Source organism: Helianthus annuus, chromosome 17 (assembly GCF_002127325.2).
Source record: "Helianthus annuus cultivar XRQ/B chromosome 17, HanXRQr2.0-SUNRISE, whole genome shotgun sequence".
In the NCBI taxonomy this organism is placed as follows: Eukaryota; Viridiplantae; Streptophyta; class Magnoliopsida; order Asterales; family Asteraceae; genus Helianthus; species Helianthus annuus.
Genome location: NC_035449.2, coordinates 99,367,545 through 99,384,259, shown reverse-complemented (window position 1 = coordinate 99,384,259; position 16,715 = coordinate 99,367,545). Strand labels below are relative to the sequence as shown.

The following is a 16,715-nucleotide window of genomic DNA, read 5'->3' as shown; positions in this document are numbered from 1 at the left end:
ATGTAAGCATGAAAATGTCATGTAAAACAAATGCACTAAGTATGATGAACATACATAGCGTGAAAATGTCATGTAAAACAAATGTATTAATGAACATAGCAAGTATATGATATGAAAGCATGAAAAGAATGAAAGTAACAAGTAGGCACATGTGTTTCACCCCAAAATGTTTGGAAAACAGTAAAAGAGGGGACTATGTACTCACTTGAGATTGCTTAGAAGTCGTAGAACAACCACCAAGCAATGTTAGAAGATCACGGAATCAAACAGCACCTATAAAGGCACCTACATTAATAACCGGACCTAACGGAGGATCGGGTAGTATGAGGGTTCGTAAACCAAATAAGTGTGGGAACTTATGTAATATGGTTTGACAAAGCCTTCATACCAAAACGAAACCTAACCTAAGTGATTTTGACCCATTACGACCCGCTTAGGTAGCTTATGCTACTTTAACGCGTCGTTTGCGTAAAACGCGCTTGAAACGCCTAACTAGCCCTATGACAAGCAAGATATGCCTTAACACACTTAATATTGTTGCTAAATCAGTTTAGGTGTCAAAATTTATGTTACATAAGTTTAAAATGAATTTTAGTGTAAAAAGGGCATTTTGGTAATTTACCTAAAGCATAAGAGCCACTTGTCATACAACTACTCAAATGGCGTGACCATAAGGTATAACCTTGAAAGGTTATTCCCTATACACTATGGTCACCTAATGTGTTTGGTCGGATCCTAATGATCGACCAAATGGGTCGGGTTCTTAAGTATAAGCGATTGATTAGATCGCTTACCCTTACGACCCTAAACAAGCACAAAACTAAAAGCGACGAGCTAAACATGTTAGAACATGTTTAGAAAACAGGTTTGGTATTAAAACAAACGGTTTTAATACCCTAAAGTAGTTTGGTTACAAAATGCGCAAGAAAACGCATTTTGACCGAAACTACGACTCGTCACTAAGCCTAGATAACGTGGTAATCAGTAGGTATAGTCGCTAGGGACTATAACCAACGTGATTACGCTCACGTTATGAAGTTCAAACGAACTTCGCATTGACCATAAACTGGTCAATGCAGAAAGTCAAACAAAGTTTGACTTTCGGACTCGAAAAGCAATAAAAGAACGAAAGAATACTTACAACGGGTCCCCGCAAGATTGAATTCCGAGTACTCTCAGGTATGAAGTGTCAAAGCACCCCAACTTAGAGAGCAACCTCTGAATTCAAGTGTGAGGGAAATGGGCAAGACATGGAGGGGTATATATAGGATTTGGTGAACCGTTAAGATCGTTTCTCGCAAAGCGTGCTTCGATCTTGGCCATCCATGTGTACCCATAGTTTTTAAAAACCATTTGAGCCCATTATTTCAGTCCCCTGATTTGAAAATACCATTTGCAATGGGTTTAGAGGTGCAAGACAGCTGCATATAGCTGTTTTCAACAATTTTTCGTATCTGGGGACCTCACGCGGCCCGCCTAAAGTTTGGGGGAATCCTTACGCGCCCCACCTGAGCAAACTTTGACAGATTTGTCAGTTTTGGTCCCTGCAGCTTAGAAACATGCGTTTTGGCCCATTTTTGACACGTTTAAGCCCCGTTAACCTCATTTCAAGGCTCTAAAATGAAGTTAAAGTATAGGGGACTCAAAACATGCTCAAAAATATCTCGGATGTCAGTTCGTTTGGTCGTACGATCGCGATGTTCGCTTAATTACGATGGAATGCGCATAAGCGCGAAAAACGATCCAAATTGCGCGACGAATGGATTTTTCTCATGCCAAACATTAAAACATAATATTTTAATGCTTACATAAATTTTTGGATGTCCGGAAGCATTCAGAACGTAAGATATGCGCGAAAGTGCAAACTTATGCACTTTTTGACATTTCTAGTCCCTGAATGAGCATAAAGTTTATTTTAGCACACCGAACCCCTCAAAGCCTATTTCTAAGCTATGTAAAGGATATTTAAGGTGTGTTTAACTTATGATCATGTTCCGGAATGTTCGTTACAGTTCAAATCGGCATACTTTCGCAGTTTGTCAATTTTAGTCCCTGTAAGCGAATTAACTGAATTTTGCCATACCAAAGCCTTCGAAACTTATTTCTAAGTTATGTAAAGGCTATTTAAGGTATGTTAAGCATAAAATGATGTTCCGGAGTATTTGTCGCATTCAACTGATTACGCTTACGCACCAGTTTGCATATAATTCTCCAGAAAGCGATATAGAGTTTGAAATCGAATAAGGCCAAAACATGAAAAACATCAAACATGAATAAACAAACATTGGGATCAAATAACTTTATTTCATTGATAACCGAACTGTTTACAATGATTACAAGCACAAATGTCACAGTCTCCCCTACTTGTGGGAATTTCGTCCCGAAATTCGTTTAGAGGAAACTCGTGGGAATAGATGTGGATACTTCGCCTTCATTTGATCTTCACGTTCCCAAGTAAACTCAGGTCCACGTTTAGATTCCCAGCGAACTTTAACCAACGGAATGCGCTTGCGTTTAAGCCATTTGACTTCACGATCCATAATTTCCACAGGTTTCTCAACAAAATGTAGTGTTTTATCAACACGAATTTCGTCAAGTGGTATGTGGAGGTTCTCATCAGCTAAACACCTTTTGAGGTTGGATACGTGAAAGGTTGGATGAACATTTCCAAGTTCAGGAGGCAATTGAAGTCTGTAGGCTACCTTACCGATTCTTTCAACGATCCGGAATGGTCCAACGTATCTAGGTGCAAGTTTTCCTTTCTTTCCAAATCTGATCACACCTTTCCAAGGTGAGACCTTAAGTAATACTCGATCACCGACTTGAAAATCCAAGGGCTTGCGTTTTAGGTCCGCGTAACACTTTTGACGGCTTCGAGCTGCCTGTAAGTTATCACGAACTTTCTTAACCTTGTCAGTTGTCTCCAGAATGAGGTCAGGTCCAGTAATCTGAGCCTCACCTATCTCATTCCAGCAGACTGGTGAACGACATTTTCGACCATAGAGAGCCTCGAAAGGAGCCATGTTGATGCTGGAGTGATAACTGTTGTTGTAGGAGAATTCAATCAATGGAAGATGTGAATCCCAACTACCATCGAAGTCGATCACACAAGCTCTAAGCATATCCTCCAAAGTCTGGATTGTTCTTTCAGTTTGGCCATCAGTTTGTGGATGATAGGCTGTGCTCAGATTGAGTTGGGTCCCCATAGCAGATTGCATGGTTCTCCAAAATCGAGAAGAGAAACGAGCATCCCTGTCCGAAATAATGTTCAAAGGAACACCATGTCGAGATACAATTTCATCCACGTAGATTTTAGCCAAATCATCAGCAGAAAAATCCTCACGGATTGGCAAGAAATGCGCTGATTTAGTAAGACGGTCCACAATTACCCAGATGGCATCGTGACCTTTCTTAGTGCGCGGAAGTTTAGTAATGAGATCCATAGCGATGTTTTCCCATTTCCAAACTGGAATCTCTGGTTGCTCCAAAAGACCATAAGGATGCTGGTGTTCGGCCTTAACCTTAAGACAAGTAAGGCATTTTGAAACGTATAAGGCAATGTCTTTCTTCATACCAGGCCACCAATACTGAGTACGAAGATCCTTATACATTTTGTCTGAGCCAGGATGGATAGAATAACGAGATTTATGGGCCTCATCCATAAGCAAAGTACGAAGATCATCTTGGCTTGGGACCCACAAACGGTCCATGAAATAATACGACCCATCTTCCTTCAGAACAAGATCAGGCTTAATGTGATAGGGTAATTCCTTACCCATCAAGTCTTGTGAAACACAAACATGCTGAGCCTGAGAAATGCGGGCTTGAATATCGGATCGAGCTTGGATAGCAGTTTGATCACGAATACAATGAAGCATAGTACGTTCCTTACGACTTAATGCGTCAGCCACGACATTCGCTTTACCAGGATGGTAGCGAATTTCGCAATCATAGTCGTTTAGGAGTTCGACCCAACGTCTTTGCCTCATGTTGAGTTCTTTTTGATTGAAGATGTGCTGGAGACTTTTGTGGTCAGTGAAAACCACGCATTTTGTACCGTATAAATAATGTCTCCAGATTTTGAGAGCGAAAACAACTGCACCTAACTCAAGATCATGCGTGGTGTAGTTTCTCTCATGTACTTTCAATTGTCTAGATGCGTAGGCTATGACTTTGTTCCTTTGCATTAGAACACAGCCAAGACCCAATTTCGATGCATCACAGTAGACAACGGAATCATCGTTGCCCTCAGGCAGAGTTAGAATAGGTGCATCACAAAGCTTCTGCTTCAAGGTCTGAAACGCTTCTTCTTGCTTAGAACCCCATTCAAAGGGTTTGTTCTTCTGAGTTAGAGCAGTTAGGGGAACTGCAATCTTCGAGAAGTTTTTAATGAAGCGGCGGTAGTAACCCGCAAGACCAAGAAAAGAACGAACCTCAGTAGGAGTAGTTGGCGTATCCCAATCCTTAATCGCACTGATCTTGGAGGGATCTACATGAATACCTTGTTCGTTGATAATATGTCCCAAAAATTGAACTTCCTTAAGCCAAAATTCGCACTTGGAGAATTTGGCAAAAAGTTGTTCTTTCTTTAGGAGTTCCAGAGTAAGACGAAGATGTTGCTCGTGATCAGCTCGCGTCTTAGAATAAATCAAGATATCATCAATGAAAACGATGATGAACTTATCTAAATAAGGCTTGCAGACCCTATTCATCAAGTCCATGAAAACAGCAGGAGCATTGGTCAAACCGAATGGCATGACTGTGAACTCATAATGCCCATATCGAGTGCGGAATGCTGTTTTGGGAATATCCTCTTCATGCACACGAAGTTGATGATACCCAGAACGAAGATCAATCTTCGAAAAGCAAGTAGCACCCTGTAATTGGTCAAAGAGATCATCAATGCGAGGTAGGGGATATCGATTCTTGATGGTAAGCTTATTCAGCTCACGATAATCGATACACATTCGGAAGGATCCATCCTTCTTCTTGACAAAGAGAACGGGAGCACCCCAAGGAGAAAAGCTAGGACGGATAAAACCTTTGTCAGAAAGCTCTTGAAGCTGCTTAGATAGCTCTTGCATCTCAGATGGTGCAAGGCGATACGGAGCTCTAGCAATAGGATTTGCACCAGGTACGAGATCGATATGGAACTCGACTTGGCGTGCTGGGGGTAGACCAGGCAATTCTTCAGGAAACAGCTCCGGATAATCCCGAACAACAGGGATATCTTGAATAGACTTACCTTGGTCTTTATCTGCCGTAACATGTGCCAAGAAGGCCACATAGTTCTTTCGCAGATACTTTCGAGCTTGAGAACAAGACATAAGCTTGAGGCTACTAACAGGTTTGTCACCACGAACCTGTAGGATCTCACCTGACGGGAGCGGCACACGAACGATCTTCTCGAAACAAACCACTTCTGCGCGATGCTTGGCTAACCAATCCATACCCACAATAATGTCGAAACTTCCAAGACGCATAGGCGTGAGGTCAATAGGAAAAAGATGGTTGCTAAGGTTTAATTGACAGTTGCGAAGAATGGAATTAAGAACAATGGGTTCACCATTCGCAACTTCAACAGTTAAAGGCTTACCTAGTTTTGTTCTAGACACGCGAAGCAATGGTTCGAAAGATAAAGACACAAAACTTTTATCGGCCCCTGAATCAAAAAGAATAGACGCAGGTTGATTATTAACTAAGAACGTACCGTTCACCACCTCGTTGTCTGCCTGCGCCTCAACAGCATTCATATTGAAAGCTCGTCCACGAGCCTGAGCCTGAACTGGATTTGCATTAACCAGCCTTGGACACTGGTTTCGATAATGAGTCAGGTCTCCACAATTAAAGCATGAGCCGGGAGGGTAGTGAGGTCGTGCAGCTTGCTGTTGAACAGGTGGTTGAGCTACCTGATTTCGAGCAAAACGACAAACTTCTGCAAGATGACCTGACTTCCCACAGTTGGTACAGAAACGACACGGGAGTTGTTGCTGATGATGACTATTGCACCTATTGCACAAAGGTGCATTCCCTTCATATCGTTTCTTCGCGGGAGGCTGCGCTGGCTGATTGGGAGCTGCCTGGTTCTGTTGGGCAGTGATGGCAAAATTTTGGGAAGCCTTTCGCTTCCTAGAGCCCCTTGATGAGCCAGAATCCTTCCCCTTCTTACCTTTCTTGCTATCCTTCTTGTCAGAATCCTGCTTCTTACCCTTGTCACCCTTCATATGCAATTTACCCTTTCTGACCTGCGATTCTGTCAATGTCGCAGCTAACTCAATGGCCTGACGGACAGTGGTAGGTTTACTCCCGGTAACAATGTCTTGCACAGAATCAGGTAGACCATCGATGTATCTTTCGATAGCTTTGTCAAGTGGGGTGACCATTGTTGGGCATAGCAAACTCAACTCTTCATATCTATCAGTGTACGCCCGGTGCTCACCACTAACCTGTTTCAGATCGTCAAACTCCCTTTCCAACTTTCGCAATTCATGACGAGGACAGAACTCACTCATCATGAGAGTCCTTAACTCAGCCCACGTTTGTGCTAAAGCGACTTCAGCACCACGATCTCTCATAATCCCGTTCCACCATGTCAACGCCCTCTTCTGAAAGACACTTGAAGCAAACTCGACCTTGCGATTATCAGGACACTGAACATGACGAAAAGTATTCTCAATGCTCTCAAACCATTGAAGAAGCCCAGTTGCTCCTTCGGTACCACTGAACTTGAGTGGTTTAGCCGAATTGAAACTCTTAAAGTTACAAGGAGCGTTCTGATTGACGTTTGCTTAGTTAAACTGAGCAATAAGATTCGGGAACGCCGCAGCCATATGTTGTGCGATGATTTCCGCCAGTTCGGCATTGGGTAGCTGATTTTCGCGTCGAGGAGGCATGCTAAAGAAAAGAGGAAAACACGAGAGGAAACGAGTGAGATGATTAGATGAAAAGAATGAGATGAAACAAAATCAACAAAGCAAGGATGGTGGTCATTTGTCCGTATCACAAAGCAAACAAATGACGCACAGTGACTAATCAAAGTAAATGGATCCATAAACAATGCTTAACGAAGACATGCTCGCCTATAAGTGAACACTCACCCCAAGAGTTCCCAGGTAAGAGTGACTGGTCCGATTATGTGGATTTGTACGAACACTCTAGCCTTAGACAGAAAACTCAGGGTACAGGCATTCACCCTTCCAGTTTGCACGTGTTCACATCATTTAGACCCAAACTTTGACGAGATTTTGAAAACTCGAAAGGCACAAGGCCAAAAGAATCATTAAAGCAAATGATAAATTTCCAAAATCAATTTGAAAAGTCAGAAGGGTTCAAAACAATAAAATAGATCATTTGAAAAAAAAAACAGAGGATTGTTTTTCAGAAATCGTTTTAGAAATCTGGGTTCTTGTTTTGTTGATCACCTAAGGATAGGTGAAGTGCATGTTTTAAAATCTAAACACAAGACAACTTGTGTTGGGGTCCTAGAAAGGTTATAGTCTAGGTCAAAGCATTACTAATAACCTAATTCCCTATAACCATTGGCTCTGATACCAACTCTTCTGTCACACCCCGACCACGTAAAACATCAAATCGTGGCGGAAACGTCGGGGAGTGTTGTAACAGAATTATTGTTTCACAACCATGGCATTTAAAGTATTATCTTATTCATCACCCGAGGGTGGAATTCATTGTTCAAACAAGAACCAACAAGCCACATTGTCTTAAAACTACAGAAATAAAGAGCACATGACGAAATTAAACTACGTCTAGTTTTGTTTTATGTCACTAAGGCCCAAGTCCACCCTAGCGTGTCACGATCATCCTACGCATTTGCTCCTGAAACACATGTGAAAATAAAGTACGTTAGCATAAAAATGCCAGTGAGTAACATAGGTTTTGTGAAAATAGGATTCATGACTTAGGTTTTAGAAAAGGGTTGTTTAACAAAGTCAGTCATGATCCTTGTAACATGTTTTGTTTTATAAATTATTTGAAAAGCGATGATAAAGTAGATGATATGTGAAAAAGTAATGTAAGGTTAAATGAATAACTAAGTAAAATGAGTTTGTATATATATTTATCGAACAGTGTTGTAAAACAATGTCTTATGAAAAATGTGTTATTTGTAAGAAAAAATGATTAAGTCCAAGTTGAATGACTTAAATAACCCACCCAATGAAAGTTGCCCATGTCTAAACCATTTGCCCAATGTTATTGTGAAAACCATGTCAAAATGTATATATATCAATATCAACATTGTCTATGTCAAATATCAATCATGTAATGTGTAATCAAAATGTCAATGTATGGTTAGTGAAATATGTATCAACTAAACCATAGGAAAAATGCACAAAACAGTGTATTGAAATAAAACATGGTTTAAATCAACGCTATGTTTTGTGGAAAATGCATGCTATAATGAATACAAACATTTATGCGGTATTGTGAAAATGCATACATTCAAGCCTTGCAACTGTGGTGATAAACCTTTAAACAAATTAAAGGTCTATCTGTCTAAATGTTTTAATCGAATTCGGTCATTCCTTCCAATCCAAACATACCCAGGATTTCAGGAATGGGAGTTGTCAATTCCTATGGTACCATTACCTACTAACGAGCGGCGTGATCAATGTTAATGAATGTATATTGTCCCACTTAAACAAACCAAATGTCATACCCAAAATGTAAGCATGAAAATGTCATGTAAAACAAATGCACTAAGTATGATGAACATACATAGCGTGAAAATGTCATGTAAAACAAATGTATTAATGAACATAGCAAGTATATGATATGAAAGCATGAAAAGAATGAAAGTAACAAGTAGGCACATGTGTTTCACCCCAAAATGTTTGGAAAACAGTAAAAGAGGGGACTATGTACTCACTTGAGATTGCTTAGAAGTCGTAGAACAACCACCAAGCAATGTTAGAAGATCACGGAATCAAACAGCACCTATAAAGGCACCTACATTAATAACCGGACCTAACGGAGGATCGGGTAGTATGAGGGTTCGTAAACCAAATAAGTGTGGGAACTTATGTAATATGGTTTGACAAAGCCTTCATACCAAAACGAAACCTAACCTAAGTGATTTTGACCCATTACGACCCGCTTAGGTAGCTTATGCTACTTTAACGCGTCGTTTGCGTAAAACGCGCTTGAAACGCCTAACTAGCCCTATGACAAGCAAGATATGCCTTAACACACTTAATATTGTTGCTAAATCAGTTTAGGTGTCAAAATTTATGTTACATAAGTTTAAAATGAATTTTAGTGTAAAAAGGGCATTTTGGTAATTTACCTAAAGCATAAGAGCCACTTGTCATACAACTACTCAAATGGCGTGACCATAAGGTATAACCTTGAAAGGTTATTCCCTATACACTATGGTCACCTAATATGTTTGGTCGGATCCTAATGATCGACCAAATGGGTCGGGTTCTTAAGTATAAGCGATTGATTAGATCGCTTACCCTTACGACCCTAAACAAGCACAAAACTAAAAGCGACGAGCTAAACATGTTAGAACATGTTTAGAAAACAGGTTTGGTATTAAAACAAACGGTTTTAATACCCTAAAGTAGTTTGGTTACAAAATGCGCAAGAAAACGCATTTTGACCGAAACTACGACTCGTCACTAAGCCTAGATAACGTGGTAATCAGTAGGTATAGTCGCTAGGGACTATAACCAACGTGATTACGCTCACGTTATGAAGTTCAAACGAACTTCGCATTGACCATAAACTGGTCAATGCAGAAAGTCAAACAAAGTTTGACTTTCGGACTCGAAAAGCAATAAAAGAACGAAAGAATACTTACAACGGGTCCCCGCAAGATTGAATTCCGAGTACTCTCAGGTATGAAGTGTCAAAGCACCCCAACTTAGAGAGCAACCTCTGAATTCAAGTGTGAGGGAAATGGGCAAGACATGGAGGGGTATATATAGGATTTGGTGAACCGTTAAGATCGTTTCTCGCAAAGCGTGCTTCGATCTTGGCCATCCATGTGTACCCATAGTTTTTAAAAACCATTTGAGCCCATTATTTCAGTCCCCTGATTTGAAAATACCATTTGCAATGGGTTTAGAGGTGCAAGACAGCTGCATATAGCTGTTTTCAACAATTTTTCGTATCTGGGGACCTCACGCGGCCCGCCTAAAGTTTGGGGGAATCCTTACGCGCCCCGCCTGAGCAAACTTTGACAGATTTGTCAGTTTTGGTCCCTGCAGCTTAGAAACATGCGTTTTGGCCCATTTTTGACACGTTTAAGCCCCGTTAACCTCATTTCAAGGCTCTAAAATGAAGTTAAAGTATAGGGGACTCAAAACATGCTCAAAAATATCTCGGATGTCAGTTCGTTTGGTCGTACGATCGCGATGTTCGCTTAATTACGATAGAATGCGCATAAGCGCGAAAAACGATCCAAATTGCGCGACGAATGGATTTTTCTCATGCCAAACATTAAAACATAATATTTTAATGCTTACATAAATTTTTGGATGTCCGGAAGCATTCAGAACGTAAGATATGCGCGAAAGTGCAAACTTATGCACTTTTTGACATTTCTAGTCCCTGAATGAGCATAAAGTTTATTTTAGCACACCGAACCCCTCAAAGCCTATTTCTAAGCTATGTAAAGGATATTTAAGGTGTGTTTAACTTATGATCATGTTCCGGAATGTTCGTTACAGTTCAAATCGGCATACTTTCGCAGTTTGTCAATTTTAGTCCCTGTAAGCGAATTAACTGAATTTTGCCATACCAAAGCCTTCGAAACTTATTTCTAAGTTATGTAAAGGCTATTTAAGGTATGTTAAGCATAAAATGATGTTCCGGAGTATTTGTCGCATTCAACTGATTACGCTTACGCACCAGTTTGCATATAATTCTCCAGAAAGCGATATAGACTTTGAAATCGAATAAGGCCAAAACATGAAAAACATCAAACATGAATAAACAAACATTGGGATCAAATAACTTTATTTCATTGATAACCGAACTGTTTACAATGATTACAAGCACAAATGTCACATGATAGACTCGTTCGGGTCAAAACACGATCCTACATACATAGTTATGCACATGTGCATAAAACGTAATTGTATGTTAACATGTTCAATAATTTGAATAGGATTCACTTAATTAATCAATATAATAAGGTGATTTTTTGTTTATATAGTTATGCACGTATGCATAAATTGTCATAGTTGGTTAATATGCACATTAATTTGAATACTAATCTCAATTATTTATTCATATATGATATATAATTTGTATGTATTGTTATTTTGGTGTTGTTTTTTGTTATGACAAACAGTTATGCAGTTATATTATTATGTAATCAATTATATTCTGAAGTTATATGAACCTGTAACTCATGGTTGAATATGATAATAAGGTAGCATTAGGTGATATACAGTTATGCACATGTGCATAATTTTATAGAATAGGTTAATAAGGTCATTCATGTTGATGTACATGTGCATAGTTTGCCATAATATGCTAACAAGGCCAGTCATGTTAATGCACATGTGCATAATTATGCACAAAACCCGTTTCCCAAATATATTTAGAATGGAACAAGAGAAATGATGACTGGTGGCGGACTAGTACAATCAGGATAATATAAACTTTATGGGGGTTTGGAATTTGTCGAGAAACCCAAGCTCTGCCGAATAATTACTGTAATGGCATGAGTTGATTGGGCTCCTCGATAATGTCACTTTGTCCGATGGCAAAGATGGTAGGGAACGGTTGGGAGGTAATGACTCTAATTTTTCAGTCAATGCTGTCAAGAACTTCCTGTATAGCAGCTCCGATTTCAGCAGCAGGCACGTTGTGAAATGGTCGTAATAGGTCCCAAAAAATGCAATATTTTTGTTTTGGAGGGCGGTTTTAGATCGTATTCCGACGCTGACTTCACTCTGGGATCAGAACTGTTGGGGCGGAGACGTGAAATGTTGTCTGTGTGAAGATGGCGATGAAACAACTGAACACCTTCTTTGTTCATGCAGGGTAGCGTAAACTATCTGGTATCACATCATTCAGTGGTGCAAGGTGAGTCCTTTTATTCTGTTTTCAGCTAAAGATATCGTAATTGCATCTGAGCTTTGCAATCTGGATAGAGAAGTGAAAGAAGCTTTACATGGCATTATGTTCGTGACAAATTGGTGTATATGGTTAGCCAGGAACAATAAAAGTTTCCCGGAGAGATTATCCGTAATATTAAGTCCGTCAGTTTTTTATGGTATAAGGATCGGTCCAAAAATAGGTCCGTGAGTTGGGAAAAATGGTGTAGGTTCTGTAACACCCCGAAAATATAAATATTATATTATAAACTAAACATCGGTAATAGTCAAGATAAAATAACTAGGAATAAATAACCTAGTTAGTTAGTGTCTTGACATAATAGAACAAACATGGTTAAAATACCCTTTACAAAACTTGAATAAGTAAAGGGGCTAATGTTGAACAAAAGGTTAAAATGGGTTTTATTTATTAAAAAAACAAAACACCAAAAGACACACTATAGTGTGTGTTCTGGTCGTGTAAATCACAGGAGCCAAAAGAGCTCTCAAAAACCCAAAACCTAGCTTACAAAATTGATTAAATCAAGAAGGCAAATCAAGTTCAAATAAAAAACCAAGTTCAAACTAGTGATCACTCAAGTGAGGGGATCACAAGGTATGTTGAATTTAGTCTTTTGGTTTCGTTTTGATTTCTTGATGAACACATGAAGTAGAAATCTGAACTTGCATGTTTGATTTTGGAATGAAGTTATGATAAATTCATGATTTAGAACAAACCCTAGTCAATAATTTGATGCATTAGTGTCAATAGATATGAGATTCATAATCATCCATTTATGTGTTAAATGGGTTTTGTAGAAAGATGATGAACACTAGAATTATGATTATTAATCTAGTGTTACTTGAGCTCCATGAAATAAGTCTAGGTGTTGATGTATAACTAGACATTTGAATTTGTGAAAAAATGCTCAAAATTGGCTAAATAACTAGTCATGAAACTTGGTTATTGATTTAGCAAAATTATGCCCTTTAGGTGTTTGTTGAAATGCATAAAAGAAAAATAGATGTTGAAATATTGAGTAAAAACGCATTTTGAATGTTATGGTGAATTATGCGTTATATGAAATAATAAGAGTTCTAAACAAGTCATTGATTGAACTCTATAGGCAAAGGAATTGAATCTTCAAGCGGACGAGCCGGAGTTGATGCGCGCTTGAAGGAAAAGCACTAAAGGTACATAACTATTAGTTTCGTTACGTTATGCAAGAATATTTAGTTATAGCTTGTTAATAGTATCATGGTGTGATATGCACGTTTGATGTGTCATTGAAGTGACGAAGTTCACTCGATAGATCAAACGGGTCAAATTTAATGATTAGAGTATATTTGGTAAGCGGTGGAAGTGACGAAGTTCACTTGGCAAACCAAATGGGTCAAAGTAAATGGTTAAAGTATGGTGGGAATAAACCATACGGGTTGAAATGAACGGTTAGAATCGTTCGGTGTATCATAGAGAACGGGTCAAATATTGGTTAGAAATAGTTTGGCTTGACATTAAAGTGAGGATTTTCACTCGTCAACCAAACAGGTCAAAAACTATGTCCATATATTGATTCTTGCGCGTAAAGATTTGAAAGCCTCATATTGCGCTGGTGTTAGATAGCAGTTTTAGTAATGAATGGTTATACTAAGTTAAGGTTATGAATCCGTGTTATCGGGTCGAATGGTAGAAACTAGTTGTAAGAATTGCATAAAGTGGCAATGCTTGAATTTATAGAAAACAAGCATGAAATTCGAATACGAGCATTAAGCCATGTAATGGTACGGATACGCCAAGAATTTCAAGCCCGGGGAATGGGTAAATAAGATTAGAATGCCAAAGAATAAATTGGCGAACAATTTGCACACATAGTTAACGGGTCGAATAATCGAAACAAGAATTTTGTGGGCCATTCGTTCATAATCCGGGTTTGTTAAGTGAAATTTATATGGTTAGATCCGTAATCTTAATACGGACATATAGGAAAAAGAATCGGCTAAAACGGATATGTAAATAAAAAGTTATGAGGAATAAAGCGAAAAAAATAATAAAGAAGGCTGAGCTGGGCGAACCGTAGGCCACGGTTCTGAACCGTGGCTCACAGTCTGGCAGTTCTGCTTTGAGCTGGGCGAACCGTAGGTCACGGTTCTGAACCATGGCTCACAGCCTGTCAGTTCTGTTTTGAGCTTGGCAAACCGTAACCTACGGTCGGTTTGAAATAAAATTTTGATTTTGTTTGTTTTTCGTTGTTTAGCAATAGAACTTGAATTTATTTGATATTATGATGTCAAAACTAATAATTGATGTGGTTTTGACCTTAGGTAATGCTCGTTTCATTGTGGATGTCGATCAAGCAAGGAAATCAAGAACTGAACACAAGTTTTGAATGCTTCCGCGATAATCTAATCTAGTTCAAACCATGTTGTTTTGTAAACACTTCTAAACGTTGAATATTTTAATCTAGTTAGTTGACTATGTTCAAATGCTATAATGAAGTACATCTTAGTTTATTAACTAAGTTTTTGTTAACTATGTATTTGGTTTTAAAAAGTCCGTATTTTATCATTAAACAATAGAATTATATGAAGAGTGTTACAAGTTGGTATGAGAGCTCCAGGTTGTCAACAAAGTGTGTTTGGTTCAAGCTTGATCAAACATTCGGTAAGAATTAGTCATTTAGTAAATTTTATTTGAATATTAGAAAAAGGAAATTGATTTGACATGCACGGGAGGAGCGTGTTAACACACACAAACCCGGAAAGTGCAGTAAACATGAATGGTTTAAGCAAGTGGTAAACTTGGCTAAACCAAAGCGAATGATGCATATGTTATAAAACAAAATGTTTAATAGTGACATAAACATTACGGATTCGAGATGTCTAGTGTTGATAAAAGATGATTAGGTAGTATAAACCCTAACCATAGATTGACTATGAAATAAGTACTTATGAAATAAGTATATTTAAATGCCTCGTATAATAAGACGGGCAACACTGAATAGAAAGATTAATAATAAATTGGAAATGTTCGAATGAATGATATGATAACCGCAACTGAAGATGACGGTAGATAAATAATCTAAATGAAGGAAGGTTCGGAAGCATGACAAAGAACATGCTAGCAAAGAACTCAAATCAAGCGATGACTTGAGACAACAGAGTACATCAGGGCGAATATCAATCAGATACACGTATGCAATAATTCACATAATGAACGATAGTTGCATATGAGCATATATAATTATTCAAATGAATGAATTATGTAAAAATATATATATATATATATATATATATATATATATACATAAGTATATATAAATAAATAAATAAATAAATAAATAATGACGAGTATGTGAAACCGAGGTAAAAGTAATCTCGATAAATATTGCAATGGGAAGGAGTGCATGTACACTCGAACCCGGGAACTTAATGAAGTGAATAAATGTTGTGTTGGGAAGTAGTGTAATTACACCCGAACCCGGAATTTGTAATAGTAGTAAATGGCGAAGACAAGGTTATAGATGTAACACCCCGTGTTTTCGAATGTCAAAGTCAAAGTCAAAGTCCAAGTCAACTTTGACTTCTTTGACTGTTAATGTTTCTTTTTACTTTTTGTATTATGTGGAGTAAGTGTTGTCTAAATGAATGATCGAATGTTTAATCAATGCGACCGATTTACGACTGTGAATAGTAGGAAATAACAATGCGATAAAGTTAATCAATCAATAATCAAGCTAATCGATTCATCAATCAAACTCGAGACTCGAATTATGTGAACCCTGGTATTGTATTACGTGTGTGTGCCTTATGTGTTACTTGCGCGTGTTTACTTATATGTTTGGTGTGGTATTCAAGCGAATCAATCGAAAATCGAATCGAAACTCGAAAAGCAATCAAACTCAATCGAAACCGACATCGAAACGTGACTTGTAGAAGATTGTATGTTAGATATAGTGGTTGGGACTGAAAGTAATTTGACTAGGAACTCTATCGTATTCGTATCATCGTCCATCGAAATCGAAACATCGAAACTCGTCGCGAAACGCTCAAAAGTGGGTCGCGGATCAAACAGGAGGCATCCTGGTCGAACAGGCCAGCCGATCGGCTAGCATCTTCCTAGCCGATCGAGCAGCCCATTCGATCGGAGCTCCTGGCCGACCGGCTGCCACTTTCCTCTTTTGGAGCCTATAAATAGGGCTGTCATTGTCACACTTTCTATTTTTGGAAAGCTCTGACCGAACCAGCCTTCTTCTTCACCTTTTCTCAGATTTCTCTCAACTCCGGTAAGTTTTTACTCTAATTCTTGTACGTTCTTGATCATTGCATGATTCTACACCTTTCTATCTTTCAAAACTTGATTTCTAACCGTGAAATCACCAAGATCTAAGTGTTCTTGGGTGATGTCATCATGGTGTTCTTCAAGAACACCAAACTTTGGCCTCATTCAACTATGAATAGCTTAGATCTGACCGGTTTCCACATAAACAAACTAAGATTTGTAAGAATCTTAACATTTTTATGAATAATTTCCAACTTTCTTCAACCTTTTTCACTCGAAACCTTAAAACCGGTAGAAACGGAGCTTGAACCGGCTAACTAATCATTCTAACAGTTAAGAGGTTCAAGATTCGGATTCTATATACA

General features: G+C 38.6%; 1 long non-coding RNA gene across 1 annotated transcript; it reads left to right on the top strand.

Moving 5' to 3' along the window:
• The first annotated feature begins 13,198 nt into the window (after window positions 1–13,198).
• Window positions 13,199–14,601, top strand: LOC110926345. Its single transcript, XR_002585158.1, has 2 exons — window positions 13,199–13,265; window positions 14,394–14,601. It is a non-coding gene; the product is annotated as an uncharacterized LOC110926345 (long non-coding RNA).
• The last annotated feature ends 2,114 nt before the right edge of the window (window positions 14,602–16,715 follow it).